Source organism: Somniosus microcephalus, chromosome 4 (assembly GCF_052327205.1).
Source record: "Somniosus microcephalus isolate GS21.2 chromosome 4, FLI_Smic_1.0, whole genome shotgun sequence".
Taxonomy (NCBI): domain Eukaryota; kingdom Metazoa; phylum Chordata; class Chondrichthyes; order Squaliformes; family Somniosidae; genus Somniosus; species Somniosus microcephalus.
Genome location: NC_140990.1, coordinates 85,612,841 through 85,635,574, shown reverse-complemented (window position 1 = coordinate 85,635,574; position 22,734 = coordinate 85,612,841). Strand labels below are relative to the sequence as shown.

General features: G+C 47.9%; 1 pseudogene; it reads right to left on the bottom strand.

Moving 5' to 3' along the window:
• The window catches only part of LOC147119413 (uncharacterized), a 182,337-nt pseudogene that overhangs the window by 150,555 nt on the left and 9,048 nt on the right, over positions 1-22,734 (bottom strand).

The window sequence follows — 22,734 nt, the reverse complement described above, 5'->3', positions numbered from 1 at the left end:
TTTATTGCTGAATGGCAATTATAAATCGTGACATTTCATCCTTCCAGCTGCTTACAAATCACAGTTCTGTTATCAGTTGGTCCCGTGGCCTTCTGTGACTGCGGCCTCATCTTAATCTATTGCATTACAACCGTCCTTTGTCTCTAGCCAGGTGGTTTGTTCGTTAACATGCTTTCTTAAGATAACAGTCCTTGTTCAACCTCTGCAAAGCACAGATTCTGACCTTGTCTCATGTTACTTCTGCAAAGCAAGCACATTACAGTTAGTCCCACCAGACTTTGATGAAATGGAACCCTGTTGTGGGTTTACAAACAAACACATTCTTATGTATGTTATCTTGTATATGTGCTGTCTCGCCTGGCCGAACAGACATCCTCCCCAATCTTCCCACGGGCCTCTCAGTCAATTAATCCTGTTATTAGAGCTTAGCTGGATAAATACAATAAGTACAGACTTATATATCATTTTAACTCAGGGTATGAATTAATTCGCTACCTCCACCCTGTATATTGGTGCTACATTATACATATTCTAACATAAACTAAAGTATAATATTAATTTGGTTACTGCATACACAGTGAGTGGTTAGGATCTGGAATGCACTGCCTGAAAGGGTGGTGGAGGCAGATTCAGGCAGATTCAATCACAGCTTTCAAAAGGGAATTGGATAAGTATCTGAAAGAATAATATTTGCAGGGCTACGGGGAAAGGGTGGGGGAGTGGAACTAGCTGAAGTGGTCTTGCAGAGAGCTGGCATGGGCTTGATGGGCCGAATGGCCTCCTTCTGTGCTGTAACCATTCTATGATTCTAAGCTTATATTGTGGTTAATAACAGACAAAACCTGTTCTTTCCCCTGATCTGATTACAGATTCCAACCAGTCGATTCAGTGAATGGAATGTCTTATCAGTATTGCCATGGCAAACTGTCTGCAGTGAAACATCTGTTTGAGTTTCTAACTCAGACTAAACTTCTCTTTCCCATAATACACATTATATCAGACATTTTACTTCAATGTATTTTAACCGTGTTATGCAAATATCTTTAAAATCTACAGTGAGATCAGATAACAAATCTGTAAAAGTTGGAGGACAAGTTTATAAAGTGGTTTAAAAATGTTACCCGAGGTTTTTTATAAATGGGGCGGAGAAAACAAACTCATTGGTTCGGCTGCAGTTAGAATAAGTTTTGGGCATCTTACACTAGGAAGGATGTCGGGGCCACAGAGAGGCTGCAGAATAAATTCACTGAGGTTATACCACGGATGAGAGGCTTTAGTTATCAGAGAATCAGAGAATGATGCAGCACAAAAGGCGGCCATTCGGCTCATCATGCTTGTGCCAGCTCTTTGGGAGAGCTACCCAATTAGTTCCACTCCCTTGTTCTTTCCCCATATCCCGGTAAATGTTTTCCCTTCAAATATTTATCCAATTCCCTTTTGAAAGTTACTCTTGAATCTGCTTCCTCCACCCTTTCAATCAGTGCATTTCAGATCATAATAACTCGCTGGGTAAAGAAATGTTTCCTCATGATGACCTGTCTGCAGTGAAGCGCCTGTTTGAGTTCCTAACGGAGGCGAACTTCTCTTTCCCAGGAGGAGAGGCAAGAGAAACTGGGGCACTTCTCATTAGAACAAAGCAGGGTGAGAGGAGATGTGAGTGAGGTGTTTAAACTTGATCAACAACACCGACCAAAATATCAGAGACACTCCCTGTCCTTCAGGACCCGTGTCCAGGGGAGAAGCTGATGGGTTTATCAGATCATCTTTGGGTTAAATGTTGTGCTCGTGGAGCTGAGCCCCTGGTGTCAGCATGAAACACTCTCCAGTCGGGTACAGCACGGGTCAGATACAGAGTAAACCCATCAGCAGCTCCCAGACACAGATACCGAGGGACAGGGAGTGTCCGGGACAATGACATTTCTCACTCAATAAGGTATAAATTGATCCTGTACCTCTCCCCATTAATCCTGGGCTCCACACAGGGCGAATCCTGCTCCTGTTTCCCTTCCTGTAACAGCACTGAGCTAAACCCAGCCCATAATGAGCAGGGCTCATGGAGGTTGGTTGCTAGGCACTGCAGTGATGTCATAAAGCAGGGCCATTCAGCCCAGCTGGTCGTCTCCTTGTCCCTTTAAAGGTGGAGAGCCGGGACACCCTGTCTCCAAACACATCCCACCTGTTCATACTGAGAATCCCCGGGGAAGGCCCAAGGCCCAGAGTGTGGAACACAACCAAGGGGGAAAGAGGAGGAGTGAAGGGGAGGTAAATCAAGGAGTCGGGACTGAGGGACACCAAGCTTCAGTTTTAGAGCCTGTAGACTTCAGGAGGGGAAGACTGAGTTCAGTAGTTTTAGGATCCAGGGAGAGAACAAGGAGCAGATGGGGAGACTGCTGTGGATTCCAGCACAGTGAGGATGTAGGGGGAGGGAAATTGTGTTCGGCCGTGTATTAGGGGTGTAGGAGGGACAAGAGAGGAAAGGTCAGAGGAGCAATTACTGCAGCAGTGCCCATAAATAGTGAGAGAGAGAGAAGGTGGGGGTTCGAGTGGACCAGGGACAGTCTGTTAAACTCTCTGTTTGCTGTGACCAGTTTTCCTTCAGTTAAAAATGGCCTCCTGTAGCCCAGTGACACAAACAGCCCATTAAACTCCACCAATGGCCTTTGGTCTGGTGAGGTCTCCCTTTGTGAAACATCGGCTGTTGTTAAAGCTTTTCATTCTGACATGCTCACACTGAGAAATGAGTTGCAGAACTGCCGACATCGTCAGCTTTAAGGAGACGTTCCCTTTGGAGATCGGATTGCCCATTGAGTTTGATTAAACTGATGTTAAAGTAACAAGGCTGCTTTGCCCCATGACAATAACAGATTATCAGAATATTTCCCATAGGTTAAAATCCAATGTTACAGGGGCTCACTGCCCTGGAGGGTTGAAGTGGACCCTGTGATATAATAGAATTTTCTGTCCTGTCAGACTTGGACATCTTGTAGATCCATCTTTTAACAAGTTGTGGGATCTCAGTTCTCAGATGGATTCCACTCAGTTTGTAACAAGTCCTCAATCAGCTCGTCTTATTGTCGAGATAGCAAGGACCCGACACACTGCGTGTGTGGAAAACAAAGCTCATTTATTTGACATTGATACAGATTAAACTCCAGCCCAGTTATAGGGGTTGCTAACATCATCAGAAACAAACCTCAACTGTCAGAATGACCATGGTTCAGTCCTGGATGTGATTAACAGCAGAATCCAACCCCTGCAGTCACATGTGAACTCGCTGGTGTCTCAGCAGGTTGGACGACTGAGTGAATCCCTTCCTACACACGGAGCAGGTGAACGGCCTCTTCCCAGGGTGAACTCGCTGGTGTGTCCGCAGATACTTTGCACTTTCAAGAAGTCAAACAGGCGTTTCACTGCAGACAGGTTGCCATAGCAACACTGATAGGACATTCCACTGAATCGACTGGTTGGAAACTTTAATCAGATCAGGAGAAACAACAGAGTTTGCCGTTATTAACCACATTATAAGCTTAAACCAGAGTGAGTAATACATTCGATTATAATGTGTGATGAAAGGTTCTGACAGAAGGTCAGTGACCTGAACTGTTAACTCTGTTTCTCTCTCCACAGACGCTGCCTGACCTGCTGAGGATTTCCAGCATTTTCTCTCTTTATTTCAGATTTCCAGCATCCGCAGTATTTTGCTTTTGTAATTGGATGGATCTTTCAGAGAGCCGCACAGGCACGATGGGCCGAATGGCCTCCTTCTGTGCTGTATCATTCTAGGATTCTGTGAAGTGTCGGTTAATGCAATTTAAGAAGCATCAAAGGGTTTGTGTCAGAATTTAACTGAGTATCGAGCCAACATTTCCAGGTTATGTAAATTGGGCCTGTTCACACTGGAAAGAGAAGGTCGAGAGGTGATAGGATTGCTGTTTTTAGGATTCTAAAGGGACTGGATAATGTAGAGCACGACAAGTTATTTCACCCTGTCCAGAATAGTAGAACCAGAGGACACGGCCTGTGCTTGAAGGGGGTAAATTCAAATCCAATCTGTGGAAACAATATTTCAGTGAGTGAGTGGTCAATCTATGGGACAGGCTCCCTGGGGAGACGGTGGAAGCAGTTAGTGTTGATTCATTGAAATGTAAATTGGACCGATTTCATTCATAGAGTAAGATTTTGGGACACAGTGTGTGAGTAATTTGAGACATGACATGTGGTCAGTGTAAAATGCTCGGGAGGAAGAGGTGACTTTGGTCCGATGGCTCCTAAAGCTCTCCACCACTGGGGTTTTCCTCACCTCATGTCTGGGTCTGTTGTAGACTCATTGATAGAGATTGATCGCTGTGATTAAACAACTCCATTATCATTGTATCATGGGACTCCCAGGATGGTAGAAGGCCAATTAGATCAGAACCGAAATAATCCAGAGTAAGAAAGGAGAAATGGCCCAAAAATGGAGCAGTCAGTAACAGGACATCAATTAGTCTCCTCTTATCATGGAGACAGCACAGACTCGTGTGGAAAACAAAGCTGATTTATTTGACATTTATCCAGAATATTAATCTCCAGCCCAGTTATAGGATTGTAAACATCAGCAGAAACAAACCCCAACTGTCAGAATCATCCTGGTTCAGTCCTGGGTGTGATTAACAGCAGCAATAACAGCAGAATCCAACCTCTGCAGTCAGTTGTGAACTCGCTGGTGTCTCAGTAAGGAGGATGACTGAGTGAATCCCTTCCCACACATGGAGCAGGTGAACGGCCTCGCCCCGGTGTGAAGTCGCTGGTGTGTCAGCAGGTTGGATGAATCAGTGAATCCCTTCCCACACATGGAGCAGGTGAATGGCCACTCCCCAGTGTGAACAGGTTGGTGTGCCAGCAGGTTGTAGGAATCCGTGAATCCCTTCCCACACGTGGAGCAGGTGAACTGCCTCTCTCCAGTGTGAACTCGCTGGTGTGTCAGCAGGTAGGATGAATCAGTAAATCTTTTCCCGCATCCAGAGCAGGTAAGTGGCCTCTCCCCAGTGTGAGTTCATTGGTGTTTCAGCAGACCACTTGTGCTTTTAAAGCTCTTCTCACACTCAGAACATTCAAAAGGTCTCTCATCAGTGTGAACATGTCGGTGTTCGGTGAGGTGGGATGACTGAGTGAATCCCTTCCCACACTCAGAACAGGTGAACGGTCTCTCCCCAGTGTGAACGCGCTGGTGTGTCAGAAGGTCAGATAAATCAGTGAATTCCTTCCCGCACTCAGTACACATGAACGGCCTCTCCCCAGCGTGAAATCGCTGGTGTCTCAACAGGTGGGATGATCGGGTGAATCCCTTCCCACACACGGAGCAGATGAACAGCCTCTCCCCAGTGTGAGTGTGTTGGTGTTTCAGCAGGTGCTGTTTGCTTTTAAAGCTCTTCTCACAGTCAGAACATTGAAACGGTCTCTTATCAGAGTAAACAAGTTGGTGTGTCAGAAGGTGCGACGAACAAGTGAATCCCTTCCCACACACGGAGCAGGTGAATGGCCTCTCCCCAGTGTGGGTGCGTAGGTGTGTCAATAAATCCTTTTTACTTTTAAAGCACTTCTCACAGTCAGAACAATTAAAAGGTTTGTTATCAGAGTGAACAAGTTGATGTGTCAGAAGGTGGGATGACTGAGTGAATCCCTTCCCACACATGGAGCAGGTGAACGATCTCTCCCCAGTGTGAACTCGTTGGTGTGTCAACAGATCCTTTGTGCTTTTAAAGCTCTTCTCACAGTCAGAACATTTGAAAGGTCTCTTATCAGTGTGAACTCGCTGGTGTGTCAGGAGGGTTGATAAAGCAGTAAATCCCTTCCCACATTCAATGCAGGTGAACGGTCGCTCTCCAGTATGAACTCGCTGGTGTGTATAGCGGCTGGATGACTGAGTGAATCCCTTCCCACACACGGTGCAGGTAAACGGCCTCTCCCCAGTGTGACTGCGTCAATGAGTTTCCAGCTCAGATGGGTAATTGAATCCCTTCCCACAGTCCCCACATTTCCACGGATTCTCCGTGGTGCGGGTGTCCTTGTATCTCTCCAGGTTGGACGATCAGTTGAAGTCTCGTCCACACACACAACACGTGTACGGTTTGTCCCCGCTGTGAATGGGGTGATATTTTTCAGGCTGTGTAACTGGTTAAAGCTCTTTCCACAGTCAGTGCACTATTACACTCTCACTCGGGTGTGAGTCTCGGTGCCTTTCCAGTCACACTGATGTTTGAAATCTTTCCCCACAGACAGAACAGACAAACGTTTCTCCTTCCATATTCAGAGGCCGATGATATTCAGGTCCTGATGAATGGAGTGACTCTGTCAGATCTTGATGTGATGTTTGGTTTGAGTTTGCGGTGTGTAAATGCTGCCCTTCTCACAGCCTGTAAAAGGAGTTTACAAAAGTCATCACTGTGAGTCCAGGATAGAAATTGACAAGACTCTCTCCTCCTGGTTCCTGACCAAGGGGGCCGCACATGTGCCCTGCTGACCCCTGAGCCTCTCAAGATGGCGGCCATTACCCCGGGCCTGTCACCGGGAGAAAGCCCCGCAGCTGCCGCCCCGCTCGGGGCAAACGCCCGGCCCCGAGGCTCTTGTTCGGGGCCTGAGGCCCACGCTGGGTGTTTATAAAGCCTCCCCGCCAGTTCCATTGTTCCCCTGCGCTCCGCCGCCTCCTCCCCAGTCCGGAATCTTCTCCGCCTTCCGTCGCCATCACCCGACTGGTGGCACTGCGCACGCGCGGGACCCGCCCCGCACCAAGCCCTCCCCGCGCCTGCGCACACCGGCCCCTACAGCATTGATAGGGCCTATTCTAGCCCGCGGAGTGTTCTGGGTAATACTCGCCACCATTTTAGTCAAAGAATGTGGATGAAAAGTGAGTGGAATAGCTGAGGTCAGAGATACCTTTGGAGGAGGGAATAGGCACAGAGTGTGGCACAGAGCTGGAGAATCTACTAAACGGAGTGGCTTGCTAAACAGAGTGGTAAGGGGAATTTGGTGAGAATGGGAATTGGATGCTGAGGGGGAAGGAGGTGCTCTGTAATTTAAACCAAGGAGCAACAGTAAATAATAAATAATCGCACCGGAGGACACAGAAAAAAGTGATGTTATAATCAACACACAGCAGAGCAAATTAACATGAGTATATCAGTAAGAATATCAATATCCCTTTGTGTGCTTAGTCTCTTTAGTGTTTAGTGTTAAGCTTGACTTAGTAAGGATTTATTAGTGCAAGTAAATGTAAGCCAAAGCAAAACGAGGTAAGTGATTAAATTCTAACTGCTTTTAAAGATGTTCATAACTGATAAATAGCAAAGTAATTAATCACAGTTCAAGAAATAAACTACAGATAACAAAAAATAAATTCATTCATTCATTAATAAAGACCAGGCAGTGTGTGGGGATTGTAGTATGTGGGAGTTTGTGAACAACGAGACTGTCCCAGACTGCCACATCTGCAGCAAATGTCTCTGCCTCATGATATTCCAGCTCAGAGTCAGTGAGCTGGAGTCCGAGCTAGAGACACTCCGACATATAAGGGAGGAGCAGGAATTACTGGATAATTTACTCGAGTACAGTCACACACCAGAAGAAAGCACAGGTGCAGGAAGGGGAGAGTGTGACTGTCAGTCAGCCGGGTAAGGGGAATGTAGGAGAAGTAGTGAAGGAAGTCCTGCAGACACTGCTCCTGTCCAACAGGTACAAAGTACTCAATACCTGTGAGGATAAGGAGAAAGACTGGGAAGGACAGCGAGAATGCTGCCCAAGGCACCATGGAACAGGAGGCTGTCCAAGGGGTGGAGGAGCAGAGTGGAAACATTGTAGTATAGGGGATTCTATAATTAGAAAGATAGATAGAATTCTTTACAGTCAGGATTGAAAGTCCCGGAGGGTGTATTGCTTTTCTGTTGTCAGGGTAAGGGATATCTTAAAATGGCTGGAAATGAATCTGGACACCAAATCCAGGGACTACTTACATTGTGACACCAAATCCAGGGACCCACGTTAAAATAATTCATGCACAGGCATCTCCCACCCTTTAAAATGAAGTTCGGGACCTGGAACATCAGGACCCTCATGGACAACCCCAACAGTGACAGACCGGAACACCATATTGCTATCGTTGCCCGGGAGCTCAGTCGTTTCGACATTGACATCGCCGCCCTAAGTGAGATCCTCTTCCGATCGCAGCCCTGCCTCCGATCTATCTTTTCTTTCCAGTTTTGAAGAAGGGTTCGACCCGAAACGTCAACTCAAATTTCTGTCCACGGATGTTGCCTGACCTGCTGAGTTTTTCCAGCATTTTCTGTTGTTATTTCGGATTTCCAACATCCGCAGTATTTTGCTATCGTCAAGGAGCAAGGTGGTGGCTACACCTTCTGGAAAGGCAAACCTGAAGAAGAACGCCGCCTCCATGGGGTAGGCTTCGCCATAATAAATGAACTAGTTGGGCATCTCAGAAACTCTCCTAGCAGTATAAACGTGTGCCTCATGACTCTTCAGCTCACCCTAGCCCAGAACCAGTGCGCTACGGTCATCAGTGCATATGCCCCAACATTCGAAGCCCCAGACGAGACCAAAGAGGAATTCTATTCCAGCCTCGAACAATCCCTGACCTGAGTCCCAACAGGCGACAAGCTGATCCTCCTTGGCGACTTTAACGTCAGAGTTGGAAAGGACACAGACCTCTGGGAGGTGTGATCGGCAGAGAGGGGGTAGGGAAAGCCAACTCCAACGGTACCCTCCTCCTGTCGAAATGCTTAGAACATGGCCTTGTCATAACCAACACCTTGTTCCGTCAGAGAGACAAGTACAAGGCTTCATGGCAGCACCCTCGTTCCAAGCAGTGGCATTTGCTGGACTATGTCATTGTCCGAGCGAGGGACCGCAAGGACGTCCGCATCACCCGCGCCATGACAGGAGCTGACGACTGCTGGACAGACCACCGCCTAATCCGCTCTGTCATCTCCATCAATGTAGCCCCAAAACAGCGGCGGCAACAGAAATAATGCCACAGGAAAATTAACGCCGGAGCACTCAAAGACCCCGCTAAGAAAGCCCTATTCAGCCTGCGCCTCACAAACAACCTGATGACTCCCAGTGATGCAGAGACACAGAGTGCCCACAGCGCCTGGTCTGCACTCAAGGCCTCCATAATCAGCACCTGTGAAGAGACGCTCGGTCACTCGACCAGGAAACACCAAGACTGGTTCGAAGAGAACAACCAGGAGATCCAGGAGCTAATAAGCCGCAAGCGCAAGGCATTCCTGATCTGGAAACAGCAACACAACTCAAGAGCAAGAAAGCAGCTCTACAGACGCCTGAAGGCCGAGCTCCAACAAAAAATTTGCGACCTAAAGAACAGATGGTGGGCGGAGAAAGGGCAGGAGATCCAGCAGCTAGCTGATACCATGACGTGCGTGGATTCTTTAGTGCAGCCAAGACCGCCTACAGCCCAAGCACCCAAGGCCCTACCCCTCTGCGGGCCAAGAATGGAGAGGTACTCATCAAGGACAGAGAGGTAATCAATGCCCGCTGGAAGGAGCACTTCGAAGATCTCCTTAACTGCGACTCTGTCTTCGACGTGAGTGTCCTCAACTCCATCCCACAGCATGCTACCCGCCACCATCTCAGCACAACCTCAGCCCCGGCATGAGGTTGAAAAGGCTATCCGACAACTGACGAACAACAAGGCCTCAGGAGCAGATGGAATCCCTGCCAAGGCACTAAAGCATGGTGGAGAAGCACAACTGCTGCAAATTCATGAACTAATTTCTCTTATCGGGAAGGAGGAGAGCATGCCAGGGGATCTCAAAGGTGCCGTAACTGTGACCATCTTCAAGAAAGGTGACAAGTCCGATTGCGGTAATTACATAAGAACATAAGAAGTAGGAGCAGGAGTACGCCATACGGCCCCTCGGGCCTGCTCCGCCATTCAATAGGATCATGGCTGATCTGAACCTAGACTCACGTCCACTTCCCTGCCCTCTCCCCGTAACCCCTAATTCCCTTATCAGCTGGGAAACTGTCTATCTCCATTTTAAATTTATTTAATGTTGCAGCTTCCACAGCTCTCTGGGGTAGCAAATTCCATAGATTTACTACCCTCTGAGTGAAGAAGTTTCTCCTCATCTCAGTTTTGAAAGGGCAGCCCCTTATTCTAAGATCATGCCCGCTAGTTCTAATCTCACCCATCAGTGGAAACATCCTCACCGCATCCACCCGATCAAGCCCCCTCACAATCTTATATGTTTCGATAAGATCGCCTCTCATTCTTCTGATCTCCAATGAGTAGAGTCCCAACCTACTCAACCTTTCCTCATACGTCAACCCCCTCATCTCTGGAATCAACCAAGTGAACCTTCTCTAAACCGCCTCGAGAGCAAGTATATCTTTTCTTAAATATGGAAACCAAAACTGCACACAGTATTCCAGGTGTGACCTCACCAATACCCTGTATAACTGCAGCAAGACTTCCCTGTTTTTATACTCCATCCCCCTTGCAATAAAAGCCAAGATTCCATTGGCCTTCCTGATCACCTGCTGCACCTGCATACTAACTTTTTGTGTTTCATGCACCAGGACCCCCAGATCCCTTTGTACTGTAGCACTTTGCAGTTTCTCTCCATTTAGATAATAACTTGCTCTTTGATTTTTTCTGCCAAAGTGCATAACCTCACACTTTCCAACATTATATTGCATCTGCCAAATCTCTGCCCACTCACTTAGCCTGTCTATGTCCTTTTGCAGGTTTTTTATGTCCTCCTCACTCACTGCTTTCCCTCCCATCTTTGTATCATCGGCAAACTTGGATATGTTGCACTCGGTCCCTTCCTCCAAATCGTTAATATAGATTGTAAAGAGTTGGGGTCCCAGCACTGATCCCTGTGGGACACCACTAGTTACTGATTGCCAGCCCGAGAACGAACCATTTATCCCAACTCTTTGTTTTCTGTTAGATAGCCAATCTTCCACCCATGCCAGTATATTACCCCCAATCCCATGATTTTTTATCTTGATCAGTAATCTTTTGTGTGGAACCTTGTCAAATGCCTTTTGGAAGTCCAAATACACTACATCCACTGGTTCCACTTTATCCACCCTGTATGTTACATCCTCAAAGAATTCGAGCAAATTTGTCAAACATGACTTCTCCTTTGTAAAACCATGCTGACTCTGTCCTATTAAGTTATGTTTATCCAAATGCTCTGTTACTGTTTCCTTAATAATGGACTCCAACATTTTGCCAACCACAGATGTTAGGCTAACTGGTCTATAGTTTCCAGCTTTTTGTCTACTTCCCTTCTAAAATAAGGGTGTTACATTAGCAGTTTTCCAATCTGCCGGGACCTTTCCTGAGTCCAGGGAGTTCTGGAAAATGATCACCAATGCATCCACAATCCCTACCGCCACCTCTCTAAAGACCCTAGGATGTAGGCCATCAGAGGAGTTTCCCTACTGTCTGCCACAGGGAAAGTCATCGCAAGAATCCTCCTCAATCGCCTGCTCCCAGTGGCCAAAGAGCTCCTCCCAGAGTCGCAATGCGGATTCCGCCCACTAAGGAGCACAATGGACATGATCTTCACCGCACGTCAATTACAAGAGAAATGCAGGGAACAGCACCAACCACGGTACATGGCCTTCTTTGATCTCACAAAGGCCTTTGACACTGTCAACAATGAGGGATTATGGAGTGTCCTCCTCAAATTCGGCTGCCCTCAAAAGTTTGTCACCATCCTCCGCCTGCTTCATGACAACATGCAAGCCGTGATCCTGACCAATGGTTCCACCACAGACCCAATTCATGTATGGACCGGGGTCAAGCAAGGCTGTGTCATCGCACCAACGCTCTTCTCGATCTTCCTTGCTGCAATGCTCCATCTCACCCTCAGTAAGCTCCCCACTGGAGTGGAGCTAATTTACAGAACAAACGGGAAACTGTTCAACCTCCGTCGCCTCCAGTCCAGATCCAAGGCCATCCCATCCTCTGTCGTTGAATTACAGTATGAAGATGACGCTTGTGTCTGCGCTCACTCGGAGGTCAAACTCCAAACCATCATCAACACCTTCACCGAAGCGTACAAGAGCATGGGCCTTACACTAAACATCCGTAAGACAAAGGTCCTCTACCAACCTGCCCCCACCACACAGTACTGCCCCCCGATTATCAAAATCCACGACAAGGCCTTGGACAATGTGGACCACTTTCCATACCTCGGGAGCCTATTGTCAACAAGGGCAGATGTCGACGACGAAGTCCAACACCGCCTTCAGTGTGCTTGTGCAGTCTTCGGTCGCCTGAGGAAGAGAGTGTTTGAAGACCAGGACCTCAAACCTGGCACTAAGCTCATCGTCTACAGAGCAGCAGTGATACCCGCCCTGCTGTATGCCTCAGCGACATGGACCATGTACAGCAGGCACCTCAAAGCACTGGAGAGGTACCACCAACGCTGCCTCCACAAGATCCTGCAAATCCATTGGCAGGATAGGCACACCAACGTCAGTGTTCTTGCTCAGGCCAACATCCCCAGCATCGAAGCTTTGATCACGCTCGATCAGCTCCGATGGACGGGTCACATCGTCCACATGCCCGATACGAGACTCCCAAAACAAACGCGCCACTCGGAGCTCCGGCATGGCAAGAGAGCCCCAGGTGGGCAGAGGAAATGCTTCAAGGACACCCTCAAAGCCTCCTTGAAAAAGTGTAACATCCCCACCGACACCTGGGAATCCCTGGCCCAAGACCACACAAAGTGGAGGAGAAGCATCTGGGAAGGTGCCGAACACCTCGAGTCTCTTCGCCGGGAGCAAGCGGAAGCCAAGTGCAGGCAGCGCAAGGAGCGCACGTCAACCCAAGCACCCCACCCACCCGCCCCTTCAACCACCGTCTGCCCCACCTGTGACACAGACTGTAGGTCCCGCACTGGGCTCATCAGTCACCTGAGAACTCATTTTTAATGTGGAAGCGTCATCCTCGGTTCCGAGGGGCTGCCTAAGAAGAAGGAGGAGGAGCAGAGTGGAAACATTGTCGTACAGGGGATTCTATAATTAGAAGGATAGATAGTAGTCTTTACTGTCAGGATCGAGAGTCCCGAAGGGTGTGTTGCCTTTCTGTTGTCAGGGTAAGGGACATCTCAAAATGGCTGGAAATGAATCTGGACACCAAATCCAGGGACCACTTACACTGAGACTATAAATGGAAATCAGAGAGCCTCAGTATGAAGAATGGTCATGGTGGTGAAACCAGCTCTAGTGAGGGCGAAAGGCGGGTATTGGATGAAGATATGACGGTGGAATCAGATGGTGACAGGTTATTTTCAGAAGCCCTTTTCAGGCAGGCTGATGATTGGATGTAACCAGCCCAACACCTGGATCCGCCTGTTCTTGTCCCCAAATCCCAAAGTCTAATGTCCCTGATGTCTTTTTCTGTGAGATGTGAAAGAAGGGAAAAAAAATCAGGCTCCAGCCAGAAAGAATGTTCCTTGAATGAACAATTCATGAGGCTGTTTCGTGACTCGTCTGTGTGAGGTTAATAAACATGAAATGAAAAAAGATGCGTCCAGTGACACCTGTGTTGTTAATAGTGGTTTCTAACCCGAATCACTAATGCCTAAATCTAACCTCCAATTGACTACCCCAAACACTAGCCCCAATCCTAACCAATAACCACTAGCCCCAACCACTAAACCCAATCCTAACCAATAACCACTAACCCCAACCACTAACCCCAATCCTAACCAATAACCACTAGCCCCAACCACTAACCCCAATCCTAACCAATAACCACTACCCCCAACCACTAACCCCAATCCTAACCAATAACCACTAACCCCAACCACTAACCCCAATCCTAACCAATAACCACTAACCCCAACCACTAAACCCAATCCTAACCAATAACCACTAACCCCAACCACTAACCCCAATCCTAACCAATAACCACTAACCCCAACCACTAATCCCAATCCTAACCAATAGCCACTACCCCCAACCACTAACCCCAATCCTAACCAATAACCACTAACCCCAACCACTAACCCCAATCCTAACCAATAACCACTAACCCCAACCACTAACCCCAATCCTAACCAATAACCACAACCCCAATCCTAACCAATAACCACTAACCCCAACCACTAACCCCAATTCTAACCAATAACCACTAACCCCAATCACTAGCCCCAATCCTAACCAATAACCACGAGCCCCAACCACTAACCCCAATCCTAACCAATAACCACTAACCCCAACCACTAACCCCAATCCTAACCAATAACCACTAACCCCAACCACTAACCCCAATCCTAACCAATAACCACTAACCCCAACCACTAGCCCCAATCCTAACCAATAACCACTAACCCCAACCACTAACCCCAATCCTAACCAATAACCACTAACCCCAACCACTAGCCCCAATCCTAACCAATAACCACGAGCCCCAACCACTAACCCCAATCCTAACCAATAACCACTTGCCCCAACCACTAACCCCAATCCTAACCAATAACCACTAACCCCAACCACTAACCCCAATCCTAACCAATAACCACTAACCCCAATCCTAACCAATAACCACTAACCCCAACCACTGACCCCAATCCTAACCAATAACCAAAAGCCCCAACCACTAACCCCAATCCTAACCAATAACCAAAAGCCCCAACCACTAGCCCCAATCCTAACCAATAACCAAGAGCCACAAACACTAACCCCTAAGCCTACACCCTAACCACAGCCCCTAACAAAGGATCACTGACAGGGATCAATGGAGGAGCTAAAGACCTGTTAATGGAAGTATTTGAAATAATTACCTTGATGAAAGAAATAGTGCAAGGTATGTTAGCAACAAGAGATTAAATCAACTAGACCATCAAGCTCAGAAATTACTACTACAAAGATCAGAACCTTTCAAAGGTTATCACATGCAGTCCGTGTGGAGGAGTTTTACTAAATCGAATCCACAAAGGGTTAAATGATACAGATAATAACAGATTTCAAAACTTATGCAAGATAGTTCTATAAAGCTATGGTTCAAAGGAATTGCAGCTGAGTGTGCTCTTTTGTGTTAACAAATAAACTGTAGCTTAACTTAAAACATTAAAGGAAACTTAATAAATTAAATTAGCATTTAATTACCTGTGGTGATAAGCACTCCAGTCCCTGCGGTGTGCAGATGAGTGTACTCTTTTGTAGGGACAAAAAAAATAAACTGTAACTTAAAAAACATTAAATGAAACTTAACAAATTAAATTAAAATGTCGTTGGCCGGGGTGATGATGCACTCCAGTCCCCGCAGCGCCCACTGGTCGCGGAAGGCCTCGAGCCTGCCGGCGGACACCGCATGCTCCATCTCCAGGGCCACCAGAGGAGAGGCAGGCAGTCGGGCCGAACGACCCCCTCGACCGCCCGCTGCCTGGACCAGTTGATGGCAGATGAGCGTAAGTGAGACACTACAGTTCATTCTATGACACCCACAAGTCGTGTATTCAAACGGAGCAAGCTTGGGGTTTGATGTGGTAGAAGGCGAACGAGATGAGAACAGAAATAATCTAGAGTAAGAAAAGGCCCAAAAATTAAACAGTCTGGAACAGAGCATCAATTCGTCTTCTCTTGTCATGGAGAAATCAAATATTTGACACACTGTGTGTTTGAAACAAAGCTTATTTATTCACTGAAATAACAACAGAAAATGCTGGAAATACTCAGCAGGCCAGGCAGCATCCATGGAGAAACAGAGTTAATGATTCAGGTCTGGGACCCTTCATCAGAACTGGAAAAAGCTGGAGATGTAACAGATATTACTAAGGTAAGAGGCAGGAAAGATATCCTGGGTGGATCTGAAACACGAAGGGTGGAAGTTCAGTTGGAATCCACGTGGAATAAGTTGGAACCGGAGACAGTTGCTGAGGAAAGAGATGTGGCTGTGAAACCGAGTCTTGGGAAATGTTGCAAATGGGGATGGCAAAAATCATACAGCATGAAAAATGGGAGTAGGGGTTAAAGTTCGAAATTGTTGAACTCAATGTTGAGTCCAGAAGTTTGTAAAGTTCCTAATCGAAAGGTGAGGTGCTGTTCCTCGAGCTTTATTTATTCACTGTTTATACAGAATATTAATCTCCAGCGCAGATACAGGGGTTATTACGATCAGCAGAAACAAACCATAACTAGAATGAACATGGTTCAGTCCTCAATCCGATCACAGTAAATTATGTTCCATTCACTAATCTGGTCTTTCAATGGGGGCTTTTACTCAGCATTCCCCGTGGTGGACCACGTGCCGCACCCAGACTACAAGAGCCCAGTGCGCAGGCGCGGGAGGGGGCCGGTATATTGAGCATGAGCAGTACGTTACTGGAGATGGACGGAGAGGAACAGAAGCCGAGAGCGGGATGGTGTAGCGGATAAGAATCACGGCGGAGGGGGGTAATGGACCGGTAGGTGGGTGGGGAGACTTCATAAACAACTGGTGCAGGAGGCAAGCCCTGAATAATAACCTGAAGATCCGGTGTTTGCAGTTGCGAGGATTTCTTCCACTTATAGGCCCAGGTTAACGGCAGCCATCTTTGTAAAGGAGGGCGGAAAGTTTCAGTGCGACGTCACCCTATGCCTGAGACAAAGAGCCTTGTGTCCAATAAGGGGAATAAAGGCCCACAGCCTCCGCTGGCCCCGGGCCCTGGACAAGGGACTGGAGAAACTCGCTGCCCTGCGGATCAGACAATCAGACAGCGCTAGTCCCGCCCCTCGGGCTTCCCGATTGGTTGGAGGACCCGCTGCCGGCTCGCTCCTCCAGCCCCGCCCCGCTCGCTCCCTATTGGTCAGAAGCTCCCGTCAATCAGGCCGTGGGCCCGGGTCACGTGTCCCCGAGGAGATCACGTGTACCGTCCAACTGACGCCGCTCGGTCCGGGGCCTTGCGGACTCTCAGGTTTTTCTATTTCTCTTTATTCTCTCCCGATCCACCCCTCCCCCCACCCCGCGCAATTCTCCACCCAATCGGAGCAGAGAAAACTCACTTTGCGTCACCGATCACGACTCTGTAACCAACACCAAGCCCTTTCCCGGAATGACCCGCGCCGACTCCATCCGGCAGGATCCTAGTGCGCAGGCGCAGCTCCGTGTGGGGGAGGGGGTTGGTCTCCTCTGGGCATGCACGGTTATTACCCTTGGTGACCAGGAGGTGTCGCTGTGCCGGACTCGACCCAAACCGCCGACCGGCCTGCACATGCGCGGACTATCGTCTGTCAATCAATCAGAAGAGGTCGCTGGTGAAACCAGTGAAGAAAGAAAGCCTTGCATTTATATAGCGCCTTTCACCACCACCGGACGACCCAAAGCGCTTTACATTCAATGAAGTACTTTTTGAAGTGCAGTCACTGTTGTAATGTAAACACAGAAACATAGAAGCAGGAGTAGGCCATTCAGCCCCTCGAGCCTGCTCTGCCATTTAATGAGATCATGGCTGATCATACAAACTCAGTACCCTGTCCCTGCCTTCTCCCCATATCCCTTGATCCCTTTAGCCTTAAGAAATATATCCAACTCCTTCTTGAATATATTTAATGAATTGGCCTCTACTGCCTTCTTTGGCAGAGAATTCCACAGGTTCACCACTCTCTGGGTGAAGAAATTCCTCCTCATCTCTGTCCTAAATGGCCTACCCCTTACCCTTAGACTGTGACACCTGGTTCTGGTGTAGGAACCGCGGAAGTCAATAAGCGCACAGCAAGCTCCCACAAACAGCAATGTGATAAAGACCAGATAATCTATCTTTTTGTTATGTTAATTGAGGGATAAAAATTGGCTCGGACACCGGGGATAATTCCCCTGCTCTTTCCCACATTACAGCAGTGACTACACTCCAAAAGTACCTTATTGGCTGTAAAGCACTTCAAGACATCTGCTGGTCATGAAAGGCACGATATAAATGCAAGTCTTTCTTTCTCGAAATAGTGCCATGGGATCTTTTATATCCACCTGAGAGAGCAGACAGGGCCTCAGTTTAGCGTCTCATCCAAAAAATGACACCTCCCTCAGCACTGCACTGGAATGTCAGTCTGGATTTTGGTGCTCAAGTCTCTGGAGTGGGACTTGAACCCACAACTTTCTGACTCAGAGGCGAGAGTGCTACCAACTGAGTCACTGGCTGACACTAAAGAACAAGCAGTTCTGACGAAAGGTCATCGACCTGAAACGCTAACTCTGTTTCTGTCTCCACAGATGCTGCCTGACCTGATGAGTATTTCCAGCAGTTTCTGTTTTTATTAAAGAAACGAGGGAGTCATTGCTGACAGGAAGAATGTTGGGTCGTCCTGCGCATGCGCACCTCCCTGGCGGCTGAGGCGAAACACCGACTCTCCCCCCCACCTGAGCCGCGCACACGTACCAGATGTTGCGGCTCCGCATGCGCGGCCGGTGTTCCAACCGCAGGGTTTTGTGTGCTGAGCATGCGCATTGCAGACCGATCGGGACGGGCGATTGAGGAGCAGGAGGGAGAGCGTGGGGGCCATGAGCACATGCGCGGGACTCAGAGTCAACAGAGCGCTTTCTGGAGTGCCGGGGCTTGTGGGTATTACAGCCGCCATTACTGCTGATCCTTTCAACCAACCTGTGCAGCAGCTGGGGCCTGAAAATCAGCTTCATTGCCCCTAGGTTCGGAAAGGGGAAAATTAAACAACAGTTTGCCTCTGATCCTTTTCTGATCTCAATTTACAGGGTTATAGAAGTGAACAGTTACAGGCGGGAAGCTCAGACCAAACATCACGTCAAGATCTGACAGAGTCACTCGATTCATCAGGACCTGAATATCATCGGCCTTTGCACATGGAAGGAGAAAGCAGCGATCGCAGTGATGACAAACTGCACACGTGTTCGGTGTGTGGACGCGGATTAAGCCAATTGCCTGACCTGGCGAGACACGTGCACCATCACACCGGGGAGAAACCGGGTAAAGGTGGGGATGGCGGGAAGGGATTCAGTTCCCCGTCTGCAATAGAAGTTCAATGGCGCAGTCACACCAGGGATAGTCTGTTCACCTGCCCCGTGTGTGGAAAGGGATTTGTTTGTTCTTCCCACCTGCAAACACACCAGCTTGTTCACACTGATGTGAGACCATTTCAATGTTCTGAATGTGGGAAGAGCTTTAAAAGCTCTGGGAATCTGAAGAAACACCAGCTTGTTCACACTGATGTGAGACCCTTTAACTGTCCTGACTGTGGGAAGAGTTTTAAAAGCCCCCGGGAGCTCAAGCAACACCAGCGAGTTCACACTGGGGAGAGGGCGTTCACCTGCTCCGATTGTGGGAAGGGATTCACTCAGACAGCCAACCTGCAGAGACACCAGCGCCTCCACACTGGGGAGAGGACATTCACCTGCTCCATGTAGGGAAGGGATTCAGTGAGTCATCCAACCTGCAGACACACCAGCTTGTTCACACTGATGAGAGTTCCTTTAAATGTTCTGACTGTGGGAAGAGCTTTAAAAGCCCCCAGGAGCTGAAGGGACACTGGCTCCTACACACTGGGGAGAGACCGTCCACCTGCTCCGTGTGTGGGAAGGGATTCGCTCGGACCTCCACCCTCCTTTCACACCAGCTTGTTCACACTGATGAGAGGCCGTTTAACTGCCCTGACTGTGGGAAGCGTTTTAAAAGCCCCGGGGATCTGAAGGGACACCAGCTTGTTCACACTGCGGAGAGGCTGTTCACCTGCTCCGTGTGTGGGAAGGGATTCTTGAAGTCCTCCACCCTGCTGAGACACCAGCTTGTTCACACTGATGAGAGACCATTTAACAGTTCTGACTGTGGGAAGAGCTTTAAAAGCCCTGGGATGATGAAGGGACACCAGCGAGTTCACACTAACGAGAGACCCTTTAAATGTTCTGAGTGTGGGAAGAGTTTTAAAATCCCTGGGGAGCTCAAGCAACACCAGCGAGTTCACACTGCAGAGAGCCTGTTCACCTGCTCCATGTGTGGCAAGGGATTCACTGTGTCATCCATCCTCCTGTCACACCAGCTTGTTCACGCTGACGAGAGACCCTTTAAATGTTCTGACTGTGGGAAGAGCTTTAAAAGCCCCCAGGAGCTGAAGAGACACCAGCTTGTTCACACTGACGAGAGACCATTTAACTGTTCTGACTGTGGGAAGAGTTTTAAAAGCTCGAAGAGCCTTAAGAGTCGCCAGCGTCTTCACACTGATCATAGAATCTAACAGCACAGGAGGTGATTCGGCCCATCGTGTCTGTGCCGGCTCTTTGAAAGAGCTGTCCAATTTAGTCCCAAACCCCAGCTTTATCCCCAGAACTCTGCAAACTAGTCCTCTTCAAGTACATGTCCAATTACCGTTTGAAAGTTCCTGTGGAACCTGATTCCAGCATCCTTTCAGATGGTGCGTTCCAGATCTTAACAGCCCTCTGTGTGAAAACAATTCTCCTCATTCCCCTCTAGTTCTTTAAGTAACTATTTTAAATCTGTGACCTTTGGTTACCGACCCACTTGCCAGAGTGAACAGTTTCTCCCTACTTGCTCAATCAAAACCCCTCATCATTTTGAACACCTCTATTAGGTCTCCTCTTAACCTTCTCTGCTCTAAGGGGAACAATCCCAGCTTCTCCAATCTCTCCACATAACTGAAGTCCCTCATCCCTGGTACCATCTTGGTCAACCTCCTCTGCACCCTCTCCAAGGCCTTGACATCCTTCCTAAAGTGTGGTGCCCAGAACTGTACACAAGACTCCAGCTGAGGCCAGAACCCTGCAGCTGTACAAAACCCTGGTTAGACCACACCTGGAGTACTGTGAGCAGTTCTGGGCACCACACCTTAGGAAGGATATATTGGCCTTGGAGGGAGTGCAGCGTAGGTTTACCAGAATGATACGCGGACTCCAATGGTTAAGTTACGAGGAGAGATTACACAAATTAGGGTTGTATTCCCTAGAATTTAGAAGGTTAAGGTGTGATCTGATCGAAGTTTTCAGGATATTAAGGGGAACAGATAGGGTAGATAGAGAGAAACTATTTCCGCTGGTTGGGGATTCTAGGACTCGGGGACATAGTCTAAAAATTAGAGCCAGACCTTTCAGGAGTGAAATTAGGAAACACTTCTACACACAAAGGGTGGTAGAAGTTTGGAACTCTCTTCTGCAAATGGCAACTGATGCGAGATCAATTGTTAATTTTAAATCTGAGACTGATAGGATTTTGTTACCCAAAGGTATTAAGGGATATGGGCCAAAGGCGGGTGTATGGAGTTAGGTCACAGATCAGCCTGATAATCTACATCCTAGGGTACTTAAGGTTAAGTGGCCCTAGAAATAGTAGATGCATTGCTGATCATCTTCCAACATTCGATGGAATCTGGAACAGTACCCATGGATTGGAGGGTGGCTAATGTTACCCCACTATTCAAAAAAGATGGTAGAGAAAAAACGGGGAATTACAGACCGGTAAGCCTGACATCGGTAGTGGGGAAAATGCTAGAGTCCATTATAAAAGATGTAATAGCAGAGCACTTGGAAAACAGTGACAGGATCGGACAAAGTCAACATGGATTTACAAAAGGTAAATCGTGCTTGACTAATCTACTGGAATTTTTTGAGGATGTAACTGGTAAAATAGATAAGGGAGAACCGGTGGATGTGGTGTATTTGGAGTTTCAGAAGGCTTTTGATAAGGTCCCACATAAGAGATTAGCGTGCAAAATTAAGGCACATGGGATTGGGGGCAAGGTATTGACTTGGATAGAGAACTGGTTGTCAGATAGAAAGCAATGAGTTAGAATAAACGGGTCTTTTTCCGAGTGGCAGGCAGTGACTAGTGGGGTACCGCAGGGATTGGTCCTTGGACCCCAGCTATTCACAATATATATTAATGATCTAGACAAGGGAACTAGATGTAATATCTCCAAGTTTGCAGACGACACAAAGCTGGGTGGGCGTGTGTGCTGTGAGGAGGATGCCGAGAAATGACAGGATGATTTGGACAGGTTGGGTGATTGGGCAGAAGCATGGCAGATGCAATATAACGTGGATAAATGTGAGGTTATCCACTTTGGTGGCAAAAACAGGAAGGCAGATTATTATCTGAATGGCAATAGATTGGGAGAAGGGGAAGTGCAACGAGACCTGGGTGTCCTTGTGCATCAGTCGCTGAAGGTAAGCATGCAGGTGCAGCAGGCGGTTTAGAAGGCAAATGGTATGTTGGCCTTCATAACGAGAGGGTTTGAGTACAGGAACAAGGATGTCTTGCTGCAGTTGTACAGGGCCTTGGTAAGACCACATCTTGAGTATTGTGTGCAGTTTTGGTCGCCTTATCTGAGGAAGGATATTTTTGCCATGGATGGAGTTCAGCGAAGATTCACCAGGCTGATCCCTGGGATGGCAGGAATGACGTATGAGGAGAGATTGGGTCGATTGGGCTTGTACTCACTGGAGTTTAGAAGAATGAGAGGGGATCTCATTGAAACTTATAAAATTCTGGCAGGACTGGACTAAATGCAGGGAGGATGTTCCCGATGGTCGGGGAATCCAGAACCAGGGGTCACAGTCTAAGGTTAAGGGGTAGGCATTTTAGGGCAGAAATGAGGAGGAATTTCTTCACCCAGGGAGTGGTGAACCTGTGGAATTCTCTACCACAGAAGGCAGTAGAGGCCAATTCATTAAATATATTCAAGAAGGAGTTGGATATATTTCTTAAGGCTAAAGGGATCAAGGGGTATGGGGAGAAAGCA